This window comes from Bombina bombina, chromosome 1 (assembly GCF_027579735.1).
Source record: "Bombina bombina isolate aBomBom1 chromosome 1, aBomBom1.pri, whole genome shotgun sequence".
NCBI lineage: Eukaryota > Metazoa > Chordata > Amphibia > Anura > Bombinatoridae > Bombina > Bombina bombina.
This window is the reverse complement of record NC_069499.1, coordinates 989,332,843-989,355,147: the sequence shown is the minus strand read 5'-3', so window position 1 is coordinate 989,355,147 and position 22,305 is coordinate 989,332,843.

Below are 22,305 nucleotides of genomic sequence, written 5' to 3'. Positions count from 1 at the left end.
GAGGAGGTTAAGGAGTTATCTCAGGAGCCAAGAGCGCCAGCATAAATAATGAACAGGGCTTCAAGCTCAGGAGTAAGGAACATATATACATATAAGGATGCACATCAACAGGCAGGGCTCAAAAACATAAACAAGTATAATAGAGGGAATTGATATTTATGGGGGTAATGTCCAGCGCTTCATATAGGAGAGTAAGTCCTTATAATTAACCCACCCCACACCGAGAGTTGGCCTGGATCGGGACAATTAGTTCTGGGAAATTTGGCAGCCCCACTTGGAGGCCAAGTAGCCGACAATCCTTCAAAGATCAGTACTTGGTTTGTTGGTAGTTGTACGCTACCTTTGAAGACATCCGCCATACACCTCTGTCCACTGAAACACCACCCGCCACTGCGCCGTTTAATTGTAAAGAGGAACTGCGTCCCTGAGGCCTTATCGCCCCCCCGGAGGCTGGCCGCACCATCCAGAGAGATGACCAAGGAGAGTCCGGTGGCATTCTGTGGCTGATAGAGAAGAGGGCAGGAGGCGGCTCCAGGCGGACAGTCAGTTTCCATGTTGCTCAGGACTCGGACGATTACAGGATTCTCTAGACTGCCGCCACTCTGGAAGTCACTGTGCACTGTGGTGAGGGAATAAGCACCGGGTCCAGTCAGCAGCAGTTCATGTTCTTGTGAGTAGGAGGCTTCCTGCGGAGTTACTAGTTCCTCTAGTTTCAGACCAGGCTGTGGCTTGCAAGTAATGTTTAGTGAGCGGTTTTGCCCATCTAGATTAGATATCTCCTGCTGCGTTGTGGATCCCATTGCTTCTGTCACTCCTGCTAACTTGATATCCTTCTCACTCCTAGCAGAATGTAGGGTATGGTGTAAGTCCATAAAGTTGTGGTGCAGCTGTAGCTCCAACCCCTCCAGCATCAGCTGAATCTGCGCTTTATAGTCCTCCTCCATGTCTAAGAATAAGGTGTCAATAGTCACTAGCATGAGATTATTATTCCCGGCTGTTAACAAACCGGGGGGGGGGGGGGTAGCTAAATGTAAAGAAAATGTAAGGCCGCAGCCGTCGATCTTTGAAGCCTCAGAGTATGTTGCTGCCGATGGTTACAGGGTAATCCGTAGTATCAAACAACTCTCTGACTTTCCCTCTACTAAGTTCATTATTTATGTGTGAAAATAGTTGGATAGGGTAGAGATAACAGCTAAAATGTAGAGTTTATAGTGGGAGCTTCACCATCTTGCGACTTCTCCCGGCTGCGGCTAGGACACGCCCAAAGTTGCGGTTTTTAATTTGTGCAGACATATGTGTTACATATCATCATATTTTTTTAATACACTGTAGTAGTTTATTATGTGCTTATGTAGACAGGGGTTCAATTGTGTATCGTAGCTTATTTGTTATGGATACAAAGTTGCGGTTTTTAAATTGTGCAGACAAAAGTTGGGTTATGTGCCGTGGCTTGTTTATTCTCCACGGATTAAGATTAACAGTTCAACTTTCACACACAATCAGATGCCAATATTTGGCCAATATTTAACGCTGATTGTTAGGTAATGTTTAACAAACAGTATTTATAAGTATATTCAATTCTACAATATAAATGCTCAATGCTGAGCTAAATAATACTTATGATTAATTATTTGATTTAATCTATCGTAGCAAGCATCGATTCTGGTGATTTGACAAACAGCGTTTAGATTCAGGCACACTAATTGTTAATGTAGCCTTTCATTTTAGTACAGTATGAAGTGTTAAATGTGTTCACAACATAAAGAGTTTTGTTATTTGGCTTGTTGAAATACAACAGGTTAATTGAGATTCCCAATCTTTTTTATACTCATAGTAGTTAGAGTTCTCTGACAGTTCGTAACAGCAATTGAATAGTGTTAGTACACTTTTAAATCTCAGTACTATGATCTTGTAATGTGTCGCTAGTAAATTATTTACCGACATGAGAATAGATTGGTTTAGGTACCCTTATATTAATCAAGCCTCAGGTGATCCCCTTTCTATAAGGGCATAGTATAGACCTGCCACAGGATTAAACTATAGGGTAATAACCGATGTCTGTATAACAATGATTTGGCGCTTTCCTTTTCAAATTGACTAACCGATGGGGCAATGTAGCTCCCAAGCGGTGGCTGAATACTAGAAAGCAGCCGATTCAGTTATGATTCAGAGCCTGCCGGTTATACCATGAATAAAACCCCTTAAAGAAAGTCCAATTAAATAAAAATTCTTGTATATAGCCTGATTCAGTAAATAGTTATCAAATGGCACCAATTAAAGTTAGCAGCTAAAATACAGGAGCTCGCAACGGCTCCTCACCATTTCCCTAAGTCCCTAAGTCTTGTAAACTGCTTGTGCAATGCCGCCCCCTGCAGATTTGGGGGCAATCGGCCGCTAGCAGGGGGTGTCAATCAGCCGATCGTATTGGATCTGGCTGATTGATGTCCGCAGACACAGAACAGGTGGACAAGTTATGGAGCAAGGGTCTTTAGACCGCTGCTTCATAACTGCTTTTTCCGTCAAGCCTGATAATTCGGCCCCTAAAACTCAAGTCTCACCTCTATTAAAATTATCACTGCTAATTACCCCCAGTCATTGTTGTAGAGTCCTGAGTGTCTGCTCATAGTTAAAGTGGCAGCTTTTGCATCAGGAAAAAGTTTCTTGTTGAACACATTTCTAAAATGGTGGATCATTGGCACGAAATGGCTAAATGGGTGCTTAAGCTTGGAGACAGAGGGCAACATTTTTCTGGGGGGTGACATTTATTAATAAGTAGGATTACAATGGTTATACTCTGTCTGAATCACAAAATAAATTAAAATGGGTTTCATATCCCATTAACATTATAATTCTGCTTGTGTTGCATGAAATAAAGGTTATCAGCCAACCCAAAACAGGACCTGTAAACCCATCTACTGAATTGGAGACTGGGTGTGTGCTAGGAAAGAGTCTGTTACTTAAGTACCTAACTTGTCAACCTTTAATTCATAGTATTTATAAATAACACAATATTATCCCAGCATCTTACATGTTGGGGTTAACTGCCTGTGACTATGGGGACAGCACAGCTTCCTGTGAGTGCCAGTGAGCACCCAGGGCTGAGCATGTTGCAGGGTCATTGGATGTGTACCCGGTCCGGTATGAGAGTGCAGTCCCCTTCCGTGTTTTGTATATGTCTAGGGTGATTACATAAGCCTGTGCACCCTTCCCTTGTTCCCAGTATGTTTGGATTTGAGAGCTTGCATTGTGTGGCTGTTTTAGGGTCCCAGGTATTGGAAAGGACCTTGACGAGGTACCTGGGCTTGTCCCATTTGGCCAGATGCAGTAACAAACCTTTCCATTGTTGCTTTTAAATCTTAGCTGAGAGCTTGTAATTGAGTGCTGGACTGTCTCTGTTTGTTGTATTAATTTGTTTTGTTATTTTCCCTATGGTTCTTGCACCCAGACCTGTCTGGGGTTAACTGCCTGTGACTATGGGGACAGCACAGCTTCCTGTGAGTCTCAGTGAGCACCCAGGGCTGAGCATGTTGCAGGGTCATAGGATGTGTACCCGGTCCGGTATGAGAGTGCAGTCCCCTTCCGTGTTTTGTATATGTCTAGGGTGATTACATAAGCCTGTGCACCCTTCCCTTGTTCCCAGTTTGTTTGGATTTGAGAGCTTGCATTGTGTGGCTGTTTTAGGGTCCCAGGCATTGGAAAGGACCTTGACGAGGTACCTGGGCTTGTCCCATTTGGCCAGATGCAGTAACAAACCTTTCCATTGTTGCTTTTAAATCTTAGCTGAGAGCTTGTAAGTGAGTGCTGGACTTTCTCTGTGTGTTATATATATATATATATATATATATATATATATATATATATATATATATATATATATATATATATATATTTATGAATAAATAGAAACTTTTCTGTAATTTGTGCAGATCACTGGAAAGTGAAATTTTCATATTTTCACGTCGGGCTAGCACACATGAGAATACGTGATCATGTTTGCACGAGAGTAAGGTGTTTTTTTCTCTCCATAGACTTCTATGGTGTAATACGTGAAAGCGAGCTCAATATTCCAAGTTTAGCTTTTTGCATTCGTCAGGTTAAGGTACGAGCAAAAAAAGTTTACTTTCAACTCATAATACGAGCGCAACCAAATGAGCACAAAAAGCTTACTTCTAGCGCAATTAACACTCAAGCAGGAGTGTTAGTTAGCACTCCACTTATAATCTGGCCCTAAGTAAGCTAGGGAAAATAAATTACCAAAATACACAGATAGGTGAAACACAGACCTGAAAAAAAAACATGGGATAAAAAAAATGGTAAAAACTTTTTATTAGGACCCATAAATCATCATCAACATCCTCCCAATTTCTAGAACTTAAATATAAATTACACACCAAATAGATTTAAACATATTGATCAGAAGGCACAAAGGACCTGTTGAAAAAACTGTGGGCAAGAGGCACTATGATTCGTGAATGGTGGAGCTGCCCATCCTTTAAAAGGATGTGGAAGGAGGCAGAGACTTTAGGAAAATATCTTTGGAAATCAGTTTAGTCTCCTTCCATCTATTGTACGACTAAATATGAAACCTAAAAGTTCTTGTAAATTAAGACTTGCTTTATTTCAAATAGCTTCCAATAGCACTAAATCCCTCATTACACAAAACTGGAAGAATTCATTACCCATCTCTAGGCAAATGTGGATTGGTAGATAGAAGGATTTATGGGTTTAGAGGGATACAGATTTTTTTAAGACAACAATCAGATCTTTTTTACTCAATACAAATTTTCTGGGACCAATATAGAAACCAACTGATACAATAAGCCTTCTGGTTCATTCACACACTAAACTTATGTATAACCAAATGGATGGGGGGGGGGGGTGTCTGCAGGGAGCGAACCATTCCTTCTCCCCTACACTTGCTATTTTTTTACACTCCCCAAGGAATCCTCTGTCTTCATCCCTCTTAGCTTCATTGTTTATATACACTCACCGGCCACTTTATTAGGTACACCTGTTCAATTGCTTGGTAACACAAATTGCTAATCAGCCAATCATATGGCAGCAATTCAATGCATTTGGGGATCTAGACGTGGTGAAGACAAATTGCTGAAGTTCAAACTGAGCATTAGAATGGGGAAGAAAGGGGATTTTAGTGACTTTGAACATTAGATGTTTGTTGGTGCCAGACGGGTTGGTTTTAGTATTTCAAAAACAGCTGATCTACAATGATTTTCACACACAACCATCTCTAGGGTTTACAGAAAATGGTCTGAAAAATAGAAAATATCCAGTGAGCGACAGTTGTGGGGACTGGTTTGAGATGATAGAAAGGCAAAAGTAACTCAAATAACCACTTGTTACAACCAACACACAACACATCTAACCTGGAAGCAGATGGGCTACAGCAGCAGAAGACCACACCGGGTGCCATTCCTGTCAGCTAAGAAAATGAGGACACAATTCGCACAGGCTCACCAAAATTGCACAATAGAAGTTTGGAAAAACGTTGCCTGGTCTGATGAGTCTCGATTTCAGCTGCGACATTCAGATGATAGGTTCAGAATTTGGCCTAAACAACATGAAAGCATGGATCTATCCTGCTTTGTATCAATGGATCAGGCTGGTGGTGGTGGTGTAATGGTGTGGGGGATATTTTCTTGGCACACTTAGGGCCCCTTAGTACCAATTGAGCATTGTTTAAATGCCACGGCCTACCTGAGTATTGTTGCTGACCATGTCCATACCTTTATGACTACAGTCTACACATCTTATTATGGCTACTTCCAGCAGGATAATGCACCATGTCACAAAGTTAAATCATCTCAAACTGGTTTCTTGAACACAGGGTTGGCTCCAAGGGGGGGCATTGGGGGGCAATGCCCACCCAAATGGAATGTTGTTCCCCCTCAAAAAATAAAAAATAATAAATAAAATAATGAATTGTTATGTAATGCTGCATAGCTAAATCTAATCTACAAAATTGCCAGTACCTGAAAACCTAGTATCCTCACTGCTATAGCAAACAAAGGGGTTAATTGCATGGGGGGGTTTGGGGTGCATGACTGTTTAGGGGACATGATTGAGATTTGAGAATGAATTTAAGGGTTTTGGATCATGGTGATTAAGGGGTGAATTATTTTTAAGGACATATTGCACTGGGGGTCTCAAGTTTAATGGCTCTATTTTAGTGCACTGCATAGGATTTAGACTTCATTCTTTTACCTAGGGATTTAGCACATATTCTCCAAATGTTAATAGTGGGGGTTAAGCCAGCCAAAATCTACACTTTCCTGCAGAATATGTAGGTCTTCTCTTATTTTGACTCTCATACATGCTTTGTAAATGCGTGCCCCCTCGTGAAAAAAAATGCCCCCCCTTTTCATTTGTTCTGGAGCCGACCCTGCTTGAACATGACAATGAGTTCACTGTACTCCCATAGCCTCCGCAGTCACTAGATCTCAAGCCAATAGAGCACCTTTGGGATGTGGGGGAACGGGAGATTCACATCATGGATGTGCAGCCAACAAATCTGCTATCATGTCAATATGGACCAAAATCTCTGAGGAATGTTTCCAACACCTTGTTGAATCTATGCCATGAATAATTAAGTTAGTTCTGAAGGCAAAAGGAGGACCAACCTGGTACGTGTGGGATATTTCTAAGGACACTAGTATTGAAGAAATTGTTCAGAGGGAATCAAAGTTTTATCTGAACGTATTCTGTAATATCTGTATGTAATTGAATATTTACTATTTCTGTATCAAGAGATAACACTTTTTTTTCAATATTACTTTTTTTTTGTGACATTAATCTTTGAAAAATATAATACAATTAATAAATAAAAAATCAAACAAACAAAAAAGATGCTAAGGGTACAAAGAAACATTGTTAACAGAAATAAATTAGAATGTCGTTTAAAACTGCATGCTCTATATGAATCATGAAAGAAAAATTGTGGGTTTGATATCTCTTTAAGAAGACGGTACTATATAAACATGTTACAGTTTTCTTTCAACAGGCAGATAAGTCGTGAAACCATTTTAATTGTATTATAATAAAACATGCTTTTTTCCACTTCCCTGTGCACAGACTGGAACATTGAAAAAAGAATGTTATTACCCAGTATTATTCACTTTTTTCATACTTTTGTTTTGAAGAGGAAAATATGTTTCTCAAACACTGCTCCCTGCTAGAAAGGTGAGATTGGATTTGCAAGAAGATGGAAGATTATTATGTATTTTTCTGTTAAAGAATTGCTTGGCGTTTTTTCTCATAAATATAAATATTCTTGGTTAGAGAGATGCAGGTTTGAAGAGAAAATTGTTCAGATTTGCAGGGAGGTAGAAAAGATAAAATGAAACCTATAAAATGATCAGAACAGAGTACAGGATGTCTGAGAATTACAATTAACTCCAGCACTGAAAAGATAAATTGTTTGTTTTTTTTTTGTTGTAACTGCAAGCTCTACATGATGAATACAAATTAAAAGAACAATCAAAATCCATTATTTTTCCAAGACTATGAGGAGTACTGTTTGTAGGGGTTTGTTACCCTGCAAATAAAATATGTAATTTTATTATAGAACAAAAGGTAATAAAGTAAAATGGATTTCTGGGATTTCATTGAAGGTATTTATTACATAGAATGTTTTATAATATGTCCAGATAGATAGATAATGTATAGATAGACAGACAAACAGAAAGAGAGAAAGATAGATAGGCATACAGACTAATGATAGACAGACATATATATACAGTAGATAGATGATATATGACAGAGATAGATAGATAGATAGATAGATAGATAGATAGATAGATAGATAGATAGATAGATGATAGATAGATAGATAGATAGATAGATAGATAGATAGATAGATAGAGAGAACTTTTTGTGGTATCATTTTTTGAAGGAGCAGCAATCCACTACTGGGAGCTAGCTAAACACATAGGTAAGCCAATAACAAGAGGTGTATATGTGCAGCCACCAATCAGCAGCTAGCTCCCAGCTCTTGATTCCACCTAGCTATGTTTTTTAACAAAGGATACCAAGAGAACTAAGATACTTAGATAACAGAAGACAAATGGAAAGTTGTTTAAAATTGTATGCTCTGTCTGAATCATGAAAGAACAATATTGGGTTTCAAGTCCCTTTAAATTATTTAATGGACTAGTATTAAAGACTATAAAAAATGTTACTAAGATCCCCCTTCTACAAACATAACCCTCCAATTTGACCCCTCCCCACCAGTAAACCTGTTATTTAAACATAAAACATCTGTAAAAAGACTGAGCTAGCTCAGCTATGAATGTTAGTCCATTCCTTGACAATCCTGATACATTAAAAGTATATGCCACTATAGATGTTTTAGAAAGTCTATAAAATGAGGGCACTTGGAGATTATCCATAAAGCTGCATGAGACATAAAAAGAGGAGTCTGAGCACTGAAGAGCTTGATAGGTTAAGGACAGGTAAGGAAGGAGACATCATTACAATATACATTTTTGTTAGCAAGGACATTTTAGTGCAGAAGGTTGGTTAGGAAGGCATTGCACTATTTGAGCCAATCAGCTTAAGTGTCTTAAGTGTGATGGCTCATAACTCACTATTGACAATACAAGTCCTGTAAAAATGTTTTACAAATATCACTATCAGTAGATACATAGTATGTGATATACAAATGCACCTTTAACTTTGGTGCTGTGTAAGTAGGTATGATACAGTTTTTATGCTCAATCAAGATTAGCTCTTTGGTGTTTCATGATGAAAATGTATTGCAGCACTGGTGGTATTGTGTGTACAGTTAAGGTTTTGATGCAGTGTTAGTCTATGTCAGTTTTGCCTGTCCATAGTCTAGGGCAGTTGGTAGGCTGCATAAAGATCAGGGTCTTTAGCCCTTGGATAATTCAATGCTTCCTCCCAAAAACGGAACCATAGTTTCCCCTTATTCTCTTCTAGGGTCTACCTCTACCAACCACACAATATGTATTGGTATATATTAGACATGTTCACAGACAAAAAAAAAGGTTGTTTAATATATTTTCATGATGTCATTCAGAATGAGTTTGTTAATGAAAATCCTTTCACCTGCTACTTTCTGTAGGGAGCATCTTGAATGCCGCAGAGTAGATGCTGGACTGCAGCTTAAACTTAAAAGGACATAAAAAACAAATAATGAAGCACTTGATAAAGCACAGATCTAAAAAGCTGACTAGAAATATCACCTGGATATCTCTGGGTAAAAAAAGGTAGATATTATACTCAAAATTACCTCACTAGCCACATCTCCATTGTAAAGGGACATTATGCAGCGAACCACAGTGCTAGTTCTGGGGTTTTAATAGAAACTTGCATCTGGCATGTGCTGACACAGCCACTTTATTTCTCTCCTCAGTTTAAGGAAGTCTACTAAAAATCTTTAAATTTCAGTGAAATCCCATGAGATCACAGTACAGCAAAGTGTGAACTCAACACTGATGAAGCTGTTTGTTTATTTTGTCACCATGCAGATAAGGTTAAAATACATAGAGATGCTCAAGTGATGTTTTCAGTTATGCTGCATCATTTTCAAATAATTTAGCTTATGGTTATTATATCCCTGTAAAGGATTAGTTAGTGATATTGCTACAAAATTAGCAGAAGCAAAAGAAACCCATTTTAAAAATATTTTTTGTATCTTTCTTTTTGCTTCCTTCTCATCCTAGTTACTCTTCATTTAGCTCTATGGTATTCTTCCATCTCTTTCTCTCCTATGTCTTTCTGGTTCTTATTTCTATTTGTCTAATTATTTGTGTAGAATGTCATTGGCAGGCAGGCAGCAAGCTGTCCAAGCATTAAGCAAGACTTTTATCTTAAAGAGACATTCCAGCCAAAATTGGAAGCCACATGAATGCATTTGAGTTTTGAATAGAAGCATTTTTGCAATATACATGTATTAGCAAAAATGCTTCTAGTAAAAGCTATAGCTGTTTCAAAAGTGTATTTAAGTATGCACTGTGCACCAGCATTTAAAGCACAGCACTTACTCAGAGAACCTAGGGTGCTTGTACAATCTGGTAATAACTCAATTTGTTTATTGCTGACATGATACAAGCCCAACTAGCTCCATGAGCAGCTGTAGCATTTAAAATATTGGTGCACAGAGAATATCTAGTTATGCCTCACATGCACGTGCAGAGAAAAATGTTAACATTTAAACAGTTATAACTTTTACTAGAAACATTTTTGCTAATACATGTATATTGCAAACCTATTTCTTTTCAAAGATATAATGCATCTATGTGCATTTAAATTTTGACTGGAATATCCATTTAACTCAAGAACACTACAGGAAAAAAAATCAATAAAAAAGAAAGTTGTTGCATCTTAGTTCATCTTCTATAATGAAATTGTAACAGTTTTCACACTGTACATTGTAAAAACCCTTAAGTGGTTTAACCCTTTAATTGCTAAATTGTTTCTACCCCTGTGCTGAGCTATTTTGGTGTTTTAGGTGCTGCTCTCATTTAAGCCCCACTGTAGGCCATTTTTAGTGAGAAACTCACATAAATTATATATTTCTTTTTTCAGCAGTTGAACTATACCATTATTTTATTTATATATCATGATATGTGAGAATATACAGCAAAAAGTGGTAAAAATGCATATTTTTTTTTTGTTTGTGTGTTTTTTTTTCCAAACTCTGTTGTAAAATGGGCTTATCCACACATAAAAAAGGCCCTTTGGGTGTATGTATATAACTGGGGCCTGCATATTGGGGCTCCCATGAGTTCATACTCAAATAAATGCACAATTATTCAAGCCAGTTGATTGCTGTTACCATATTGATCACCTGGCTGATGAAAACGATATAGGGAATCTGGGTTTTAAATCTAGGGATTTGGGGTTTCTAGGTCTTTTAAATTATGGGTCTTGGGGAGTTTTAGGCTTAAGGAAGATGAGATCATGGGTTTTAAATACTTACCCCCTTCACTCAGATCTCGAGGCCTCTGCAACCACCTGATACTTCAGGGTTTCCAGAGCCTGGTAATGCCCTTGAGTGGTGATGTCACCAGCAACACCGGATTCTCCCATAGATGCCAGACCACTAGACAACTATGAATGTTGGGGTAAGTCTAACAACACTACGGGACGACAACACATGTTTATCATACGCACTGACAGCATTGTGCAGATGATGACCACATGTTGTCACATACAGTAAAGGGGATAAAATATTGCTAAAAGTTCCAAACCTCACTATAGAGAATGAGATTTGCCTTTGATGAATACCTTTTACTGTAAGAAGTTTGTAATTCATGGTTCTAGATACTTTAATAGCAAATTTAATGTAAAGACCTGTGCAACTGATCTTGGTTGCCAATAAACAAGATGAAACAACAAACCGTTAAATGCTGATTACAAATACATGACTGATAGAAATCCCGTTTAAGAAGATGAAATTACTGTGACTTCAAATCACGAAAATGCAAGTATATAATAAAAAAAAAAAACATTTTAAAGAGACAGTAAAAACTTTGAGAGTTTTATATAAAATGTTTAGTTAATCATAATTAAACAACTTTGAAATATAATTTCATTATTTATTTTGCCCTTTTTCATGTAATTTAGCTTTGAAAATAGAGCAATTTCTAACTCTCAGACATTGAAATGCACCTGCTGACTTATCAAAGCTATAACCCTGCTACATAGCTGTCCCTAAGTGGCCTTAACTGATAACAACTGTGAAACAATTCGCTTTATACTAACTTTATGTTTGTGACTAGCTTTGTTGTTTGCAGTCTAAAGCTCAGATTAGCTCTTTCAAGTTAGGCAAATGGTGGGTGGAATTTGGCTATTGAAAACTGTTTTAAAAATGTCTTGTAATTACAAGGTGTTTACTGTCCCTTTAAAAGTGCCAAACACCATTTCTATGTAAATATCTGTCCTGCCCATTACCGAGGGACTAGACAATAGTGCTGAATATAGATTTAATAAATCTAGACTAGGGGGTAGATTTACCAATGTGCAGGCGGACATGATCCATCCACCGCACATCAATTAATGCCGAAAGCATACACTGTTGGCATTTATCATTGCACAAGCATTTCTAGTGAAATGCTTGTGCAATGATGCCCCCTGCACATTTGCGGCCAATCAGCCGCTAGCAGGGGTTGTCAATCAACCAATCGTATTCAATTGTGCTGATTGCTGTCTGCCGCCTCAGAGGTGGCGGACGAGTTAAGGAGCAGCAGACTAATGAAGGCTGAAGGCTCGGGCAGAATAAGCTGGTTGACAGCCTAATAAATCGTCCCCTAGGGGTCATAAATTGTGGACCTCCAGAGGTTTTGGAAATACATTTCCCATGATGCTCAGTCAGCTAAAATGCATCATGGGAAATGTAGTTCCAAAACATCTGGAGGGCCACAATTGATAACCTGTGATCTAGACCAAATATTAATGTATACATCTAAAATTTTGTGTGTGACCATGTGTATTGCACAAGTGCAGTAGAATTACTTAAAATCGTCTTGAAATACTGGCAATCATGTCAAAAAGCCAGTTTTGCACTTTATCAACATCATTTATGTGTTGAATTCAATGTGTTAATTTTTTGCTGAAATAAAGAGGGATTGTGATCACTTAAACTATTCCTGCCCATGAATCTCCTGGGTGATTTTCTATCTAGTTGGATCTGATACAAATATTTCTCTATTAGGATTTTGATCTCTTACAACTTTAAAAACACAGAATGGGAGCTGAAATTACTGATAAACAGGATCAAAAAGGTTGGAATCAACCGCAATTAATTAACATTTAGAAATCGTGATTTAGCAAAAACAAGCAAAAGATTGAACCCTGTGGGATTTTAACTGCTGTTATATAGGGATGGGTGAATGTTTTGAAACATTCAAAAATTTAAACAAATTTTAACACATTCGTTCGTTCATTCCGAATGTTTGCACAACATTCTTACATTTGTTTTCTGTAATAGCATTTCTAATGCTTTCTTTAAATGTAATATTCTATTAAAATGTTTCTAATAATTCGATTCAAATTATGCAATATTCCAATTTGAAAATTTGAATCTATATGTTTGTAATAGTATTTCTAATGTTCTCTTTAAATGTAATATTCGAATTATGCAATATTCAAAATAGAAACATTGATATTTTTGTATCTATTATATATCAATTTACTAAATTCCCTACCACATGAACTATTGAACTTCTGAATAGTATTTCTTTAATCGGATGTTACATTCGAAAATTCGAATGTGGATCTTCGATTTTATTATGAACATTCGAAAATGAAAGTAACATTCGATTACCTTATTTTAATGGATTTTCATCCTTATTAACATTCGATTAACCAAAACAAATGTCCACAGGACTATTCGTTCTACCAAACGAATTACACTTTCAACACATTTGCCCATCCCTACTGTTATATACTAAAAATACACAAATAAAATCAACTTTACATCCATTTACTCTTACTAAAATAAAACACTTCTGAACTTTTGTCAGTTTAAAATAAATTAACAAGAGATAATTTAGTTTAAACATATTAAATAGGATCATTTGTCAAAAAAAAAAAAAAAGGAAGAAGATAGTTATGGAGTTATGGAAGAATCATCAGTAATTTCCTTTTTCTAATAATTAGAAAATATGCTATTTTGATGGAGCAGTGAAGCATCACTCTAAAATGACAAACCCAATATAAGCAGCTCTCTCTGAGAACTATTGATTTTGTGCTAGAAGTAGATCTCAGCCTACACATGTTTTGGAATCAATAACTCATTTAGGAAGGAAATGTTCCTTACTTGGCATTACATTGGTTACCCGTCCTATGGACACAAAATCACCCAACATTGTAAAAAGAAAATTAAATCCCAACCAGATCTTTAGCCAAGATCGAAGGTAATTACCAAGTAGCTTCTTGAGAGAAACTTTCCTCAAATTCACTTGATGAAAATATTTATAATAATGTTAAAGTGTAAATCATATTTTCAAGAATAATAATTCTAAAAATAATACATTACAAATTATAAATAATGGCTCAATTAAACATAGTAAAATCAGAAAATTTTAAAGTATATCAGGAGTAATACAGATGTAGCCTCTTTTAAAAATAGTATGGTGCAAACTCTAGTCTAGAGAATCACAATAAACCAAGAAAAAAATAATTAAAAAAATTAATAAATAAATAACCATATTTATAATAACAAAAGCATTATTTTCCAAATTAGGTGTTGCTCAAAATCTCTATGGGTTAAAGGGATACTAAACCCAATTTTTTTTCTTTCATGATTTAGATAGAGCATGCAATTTTAAGCAACTTTCTAATTTACTTCCATATATAACATTTTCTTCGTTCTCTTGCTATCTTTATTTAAAAAGCAGGAATGTGATGCATAGGAGCCGGCCCATTTTTGGTTGAGAACCTGGGTTATGCTTGCTTATTGGTGGGTAAATGTAAGCCTCCAATAAGCAAGCGCTAAGATTTACATCCCTGCTTTTAAAATAAAGATAGCAAGAGAACGAAGAAAAATTGATAATAGGAGTAAATTAGAAAGCTGCTTAAAATTTCATGCTCTATCTGAATCATAAAAGAGAAAATTTGGGTTCATTGTCTTTAATAATAATCTTTGTTAGCCATTATAGGCCAATCAGCCATTTTCATCAACATCATTACAATAAGCCTTTTTCATTGCTAATTGGTAGCACATTTTTTCATTATTGCAAAACAGTGTGTTATTATCACTCTGCAGTGATATATTCTACAAGAAACAAAGGAATACAATATTTGAAAAAATGCTACATTTTGGACTATATCCTTTCTTTTTAATACACAGTTATATATTGTTGCATTTTTTTTTTCAAACAACGTTTTTCATTATAGTTTCAGTGAAAAATCTTTCTATACTTAACATGTGCCAGTCTTGTTTTTCATATTACAATCTAAATTCTCAATTCTTAAATAATACTCAAATCAATTGCACATTCAAAAGACAATTTTTTCGCGTTTTAATTTACACATGTAAAAGAACTTGGCAAATCCTAGACACCACTTTTCAATTTATTACCCAGTACCCCAAAACACTTTAGAATGTTTCATTACTTTTGCCTATAGGCAAAGCACACTGAAATTACCTGCTGCCTTACTGGATGTTAAAAACACTTAGAAAAGGTAATAATTAGCTAGCAAAAATAGACAAATGCACACTATATTATAGAAACAGGAACACAAATTTTGGGCCAGATTACGAGTGGCTTTCTAACAGTTGCGTGCAATATTGGTTTCATAGCAGCTGTTTGCAAATGTTGGAAGTAGCGCGCATATTACAAGTTGAAAGTAAATGGTAAAGCGCAACCGCCGAGCTCTGGTTAACTCTTAAGCTCGACGTTGCACAAAATTAATCAAAATTACATTAAAAAGTACAGTTACACTCATAATAACACCATCTAATAAAAATTATAAAAAAGGCTGCAAAGGGTATATATGTATATGTATATGTGTATATGTGTGTGTATATATATATATATATATATATATATATATATATATATAAAATGTCTAAAGATGAATACAGATTATGTGTATTCATGAATTTATATGTTTAAATATGTAGGTATGTGTGAACATACATATTTACACATATAGACACATAAATACACATGTATACACAGATATAGACATGCGTACATATGCACATACATATATTTAGATATACTGTATATAAAGGAGCTCTTTGCCATATACCATATCCCAGTTTAACTCTTTTAAAACTTTTTTTGTTCAATATTAGAATTATATTCTAATTAGTCATGCACTAATGTAAGCGAGGTCCAGCAATTGAGTATTGCGCCCCGTGTTATCATTAGCACCCTCTTGTAATCTGTCCCACTGTTAGCTGTCACTGTATTCGTCTGGTGGGGCTCAATTCAGTGATGAGTGTCAGTGGTTCAGAGACTGGAATCTCAGAAGGGAATAGGGCCTCCTTCTTACCTTTAGACTTGCTACTCTTAGCCATGATGGAAGATAATACAACAGCAAGTAAAAACACAAGTACAGAAAGCGAAGGACTACTTATATAAATTAGCGCAATTCACAGGAATGAAACACAGCACTCTGAGTCTGCATGCACAGTCCACAAGTATAGGACACAACTCTTAGAGGATGTGGCTAACAGGATACTTACGGCTAGATTACGAGTTGTGCATTAGGTTTAAAAAGCAGCATTAAGACTAAAGAGGTCCTAACGCTGCTTTTTAACACCCACTGGTATTACGAGTCTTGCAGGTACAGGTGTACCGCTCACTTTTTTGGCCAGACTTGGAAATACCACAAATCCACTTACGTAAATTGCGTATCCTCTTATTTCAATGGGACTTGCATAGCGCCAGTATTATGAGTCTGCCAAAAAGTGAGCGGTACACCCTCTCCTGTCAAGACTGGTACCACATTTTATAGTCAGTAGTTAAGAGTTTCACACTACAACGCCGTAGCATAAAACTCTTAACTAAAGTACTAAAAAGTACACTAACACCCATAAACTACCTATTAACCCGTAAACCGAGGCCCTCCCACATCGCAAACACTAAAACAACATTTTTAACCCCTAATCTGCCGAATCGGACATCGCCGCCACTATAATAAATATATTAACCCCTAAACTGCCGCACTACCACCTTGCAAACATTAGTTAAATATTATTAACCCCTAATCTGCCGTCCCTAACATCGCCGACACCTACCTACATTTATTAACTCCTAATCTGCCGCCTCCAACGTCGCCGCCACTATATTAAAATTTTTAACCCCTAAATTTAAGTCTAACCCTAACCCTAACACCCCCTAACTTAAATATAATTAAAAGAAATCTAAATAAACATTCCTATCATTAAATAAAAAAAATCCTATTTAAAACTAAATACTTACCTATAAAATAAACCCTAAGCTAGCTACAATATAACTAATAGTTACATTGTAGCTATCTTAGGTTTTATTTTTATTTTACAGGCAAGATTGTATTTATTTTAACTAGGTAGAATAGTTACTAAATAGTTATTAACTATTTAATAACTACCTAGCTCAAATAAATACAAAGTTACCTGTAAAATAAAACCTAACCTAAGTTACAATTACACATAACAATACACTATAATTAAATTAATTCCCTAATTTAAATACAATTAAATACAATTAAATAAAATTATCTAAAGTACAAAAAAAACACTAAATTACAGAAAATATTAAACAAATTACAAGATTTTTAAACTAATTACACCTAATCTAATCCCCCTAACAAAATAAAAAAGCTCCCCCAAAATAAAAAAAGCCCTACGCTACACTAAATTACAAATAGCCCTTAAAAGGGCCTTTTGCTGGGCATTGCTCTAAAGTAATCAGCTCTTTTACCTGAAAAAAAATTACAAATCCCCCCCTCAACATTAAAACCCACCACCCACATAACCAACCCTACTCTAAAACCAACCCAATACTCCCTTAAAAAGCCTAACACTAACCCCTTGAAGATCACCTTACCAGGAGAAGTCTTCATTCAACAGGGCCGAAGTCCTCAACGAAGCCGGGAGAAATCTTCATCCAAGACAGGCGAAGTGGTCCTCCAGAGGGGCAGAAGTCTTCATCCAGACGGCATCTTCTATCTTCATCCATACGGCGCGGAGCGGGTCCAGCTTCAAGACATCCGACGCGGAGTATCCTCTTCATCCGACAGCTAAGACTGAATGAAGGTTCCTTTAAATGACGTCATCCAAGATGGTGTCCCTTCAATTCCGATTGGCTGATAGAATTCTATCAGCCAATAGGAATTAAGGTAGAAAAAATCCTATTGGCTGATGCAATCAGCCAATAGGATTGATCTCACATTCTATTGACTGATTGGAACAGCCAATAGAATGCCAGCTCAATCCTATTGGCTGATTGCATCAGCCAATAGGGTTTTTTCTACCTTAATTCCGATTGGCTGATAGAATTCTATCAGCCAATCGGATTTAAAGGGACGCCATCTTGGATGATGTAATTGAAAGGAACCTTCATTCAGTCTTAGCCATCATCAGAAGAGGATGCTCCGCGTTGGATGTCTTGAAGATGGACCCACTCCGCGCCGGATGGATGAAGATAGAAGATGCCGTCTGGATGAAGACTTCTGCCCATCTGGAGGACCACTTCGCCCGGCTTGGATGAAGACTTCTCCCGGCTTTGTTGAGGACTTTGGCACGGTTGGATGAAGACTTCTCCCGGTAAGGTGATCTTCAAGGGGTTAGTGTTAGGTTTTTTAAAGGGGGTATTGGGTGGGTTTTAGAGTAGGGTTGGTTGTGTGGGTGGTGGGTTTTAATGTTGGGGGGGATTTGTAATTTCTTTTACAGGTAAAAGAGCTGATTACTTTGGGGCAATGCCCCGCAAAAGGCCCTTTTAAGGGCTATTTGTAATTTAGTGTAGCGTAGGGCTTTTTTTTATTTTGGGGGAGCTTTTTTATTTTGTTAGGGGGATTAGATTAGGTGTAATTAGTTTAAAAATCTTGTAATTTGTTTTATTATTTTCTGTAATTTAGTGTTTGTTTGTTTTTGTACTTTAGATAATTTTATTTAATTGTATTTAATTTAGGGAATTCATTTAATTATAGTGTAGTGTTAGGTGTAATTGTAACTTAGGTTAGGTTTTATTTTACAGGTAACTTTGTATTTATGTTAGCTAGGTAGTTATTAAATAGTTAATAACTATTTAGTAACTATTCTACCTAGTTAAAATAAATACAATCTTGCCTGTAAAATAAAAATAAATCCTAAAATAGCTACAATGTAACTATTAGTTATATTGTAGCTAGCTTAGGGTTTATTTATAGGTAAGTATTTAGTTTTAAATAGGAATTATTTAGTTAATGATAGGAATTTGTATTTAGATTTCTTTTAATTATATTTAAGTTAGGGGGTGTTATGGTTAGGGTTAGACTTAGGTTTAGGGGTTAATAAATTTAGTATAGTGGCGGCGACGTTGGGGGCGGCAGATTAGGGGTTAATAATATTTAACTAATGTTTGTGAGACGGGAGTGCAGTGGTTTAGGGGTTAATATGTTTATTATAGTGGCGGTGACGTTGGGGGTGGCAGATTAGGGGTTAATAAGTGTAGGTAGGTGGCGGCGACATTGGGGGCGGCAGAGTAGGGGTTAATAAATATAATGTAGGGTTTGGCGATGTTGGGGGCAGCAGATTATTGGTTCATAAGTATAATGCAGGTGGCGGCGGTGTCCGGAGCGGCAGATTAGGGGTAAATAATTATAATGTAGGTGTCGGCGATGTTGGGGGCGGCAGATTAGGGGTTAATAAGTGTAAGATTATGGGTGTTTAGACTTGGGGTTCATGTTAGGGTGTTAGGTGTAGACATAAAATGTATTTCCCCATATAAATCAATGGGGCTGCATTAAGGAGCTTTACGCTGCTTTTTTCAGGTGTTAGAGTTTTTTTCAGCCGGCTCTCCCCGTTGATTCCTATGGGGAAATTGTGCACAAGTGTAAGCACCGCTGGTATTGGAGTGCGGTAATGAGCAAAATTTTGCTCAATGCTCACTTCTTGTCTGGTTTGTAAAAACTCGTAATACCAGCGCTGTAGGTAAGTGAGCGGTGAGTATAAACTGCTCGTTAGCACCGCACAGCCACTAACACAAAACTCGTAATCTAATTGTTAGTTTGTAATAGCAAGATACAATGGGTGCAGGAAGATAGCCCATAACCAGGCAGTCCACTAATATAAGACACAGAAGTGTGCAGTTGTAGGAGCCTCAGGAAAGAAGGCAGTGACTGGAAACTCAAGAAAAAAGAAGCAAATCCAAATGGGAAGCAAACTGCAGTAGAAAGAATATCCAAACCATGAAACTGAAAAAGGGTCATAAGAAGGTGTAGGAACATGTAAAGTTCTTAAATTCAGGACCAGTAACAAACCAAGATAACAAAAAGTAACCTGAGGACAAGAGAATATGTTACAAAATGTCAAAGAAAAGTGTGAGGGGAGAAGCGAGCTTTTATAGAGGGTTAATTAGGGAACTCAATGACACCTGAACATTACTTGTGCACTGGACAAATAATTTCCTCAGCCCAGGATAACCATTATGCTGCCACAGTTAAAGTTCTCCCATTGATCAGTTGTAGAGTTTCTTTCATGTAATTAGCAAGAGTCCATGAGCTAGTGACGTATGGGATATACATTCCTACCAGGAGGGGCAAAGTTTCCCAAACCTCAAAATGCCTATAAATACACCCCTCACCACACCCACAAATCAGTTTTACAAACTTTGCCTCCTAGGGAGGTGGTGAAGTAAGTTTGTGCTAGATTCTACGTTGATATGCGCTCCGCAGCAAGTTGGAGCCCGGTTTTCCTCTCAGCGTGCAGTGAATGTCAGAGGGATGTGAGGAGAGTATTGCCTATTTGAATGCAGTGATCGACTTCTACGGGGTCTATTTCATAGGTTCTCTGTTATCGGTCGTAGAGATTCATATCTTACCTCCCTTTTCAGATCGACGATATACTCTTATATATACCATTTCCTCTATTCCTCTACTGATTCTCGTTTCAGTACTGGTTTGGCTTTCTACTACATGTAGATGAGTGTCCTGGGGTAAGTAAGTCTTATTTTCTGTGACACTCTAAGCTATGGTTGGGCACTTTTATATAAGTTCTAAATATATGTATTCAAACATTTATTTGCCTTGACTCAGGATGTTCAACGTTCCTTATTTCAGACAGTCAGTTTCATATTTGGGATTATGTATATGAATAAATCATTTTTTTCTTACCTTAAAAATTTGACTTTTCTCTGTGGGCTGTTAGGCTCGCGGGGGCTGAAAATGCTTCATTTTATTGCGTCATTCTTGGCGCGGACTTTTTTGGCGCAATTTTTTTTTTCTGTTTCCGGCGTCATACGTGTCGCCGGAAGTTGCGTCATTTTTGACGTTCTTTTGCGCCAAAAGTGTCGGCGTTCCGGATGTGGCGTCATTTTTGGCGCCAAAAGCATTTAGGCGCCAAATAATGTGGGCGTCTTTTTTGGCGCTAAAAATATGGGCGTCACTATTGTCTCCACATTATTTAAATCTCATTATTTATTGCTTCTGGTTGCTAGAAGCTTATTCACTGGCATTTTTTCCCATTCCTGAAACTGTCATTTAAGGAATTTGATCAATTTTGCTTTATATGTTGTTTTTTCTATTACATATTGCAAGATGTCCCACGTTGAAGCTGAGTCAGAAGATACTTCTGGAAAATCGCTGCCTGGTGCTGGAGCTACCAAAGCTAAGTGTATCTGCTGTAAACTTTTGGTATCTGTTCCTCCAGCTGTTGTTTGTACTGTTTGTCATGACAAACTTGCTAATGCAGATAATATTTCCTTTAGTACTGTTACATTACCTGTTGCTGTTCCGTCAACATCTAATATTCAGAGTGTTCCTGATAACATAAGAGATTTTGTTTCTAAATCCATTAAGAAGGCTATGTCTGTTATTCCTCCTTCTAGTAAACGTAAAAAGTCTTTTAAAACTTCTCATTTTTCAGATGAATTTTTAAATGAACATCATCATTCTGATACTGATATTGGTTCTTCTGATTCAGAGGATTCTGTCTCAGAGGTTGATGCTGATAAATCTTCATATTTATTTAAAATGGAATTTATTCGTTCTTTACTTAAAGAAGTCCTAATTGCATTAGAAATTGAGGATTCTAGTCCTCTTGATACTAAATCTAAACGTTTAGATAAGGTTTTTAAATCTCCTGTAGTTATTCCAGAAGTGTTTCCTGTCCCTGGTGCTATTTCTGAAGTAATTTCCAGGGAATGGAATAATTTGGGTAATTCTTTTACTCCTTCTAAACGTTTTAAGCAATTATATCCTGTGCCATCTGACTGATTAGAATTTTGGGACAAAATCCCTAAGGTTGATGGGGCCGTCTCTACTCTTGCTAAGCGTACTACTATTCCTACGGCAGATGGTACTTCCTTTAAGGATCCTTTAGATAGGAAAATTGAATCCTTTCTAAGAAAAGCTTACTTGTGTTCAGGTAATGTTCTTAGACCTGCTATATCTTTAGCGGATGTTGCTGCAGCTTCAACTTTTTGGTTAGAAGCTTTAGCGCAACAAGTAACAGATCATAATTCTCATAGCATTATTATTCTTCTACAACATGCTAATAATTTTATTTGTGATGCCATCTTTGATATCATTAGAGTTGATGTCAGGTATATGTCTCTAGCTATTTTAGCTAGAAGAGCTTTATGGCTTAAAACTTGGAATGCTGATATGTCTTCTAAGTCTACTCTGCTT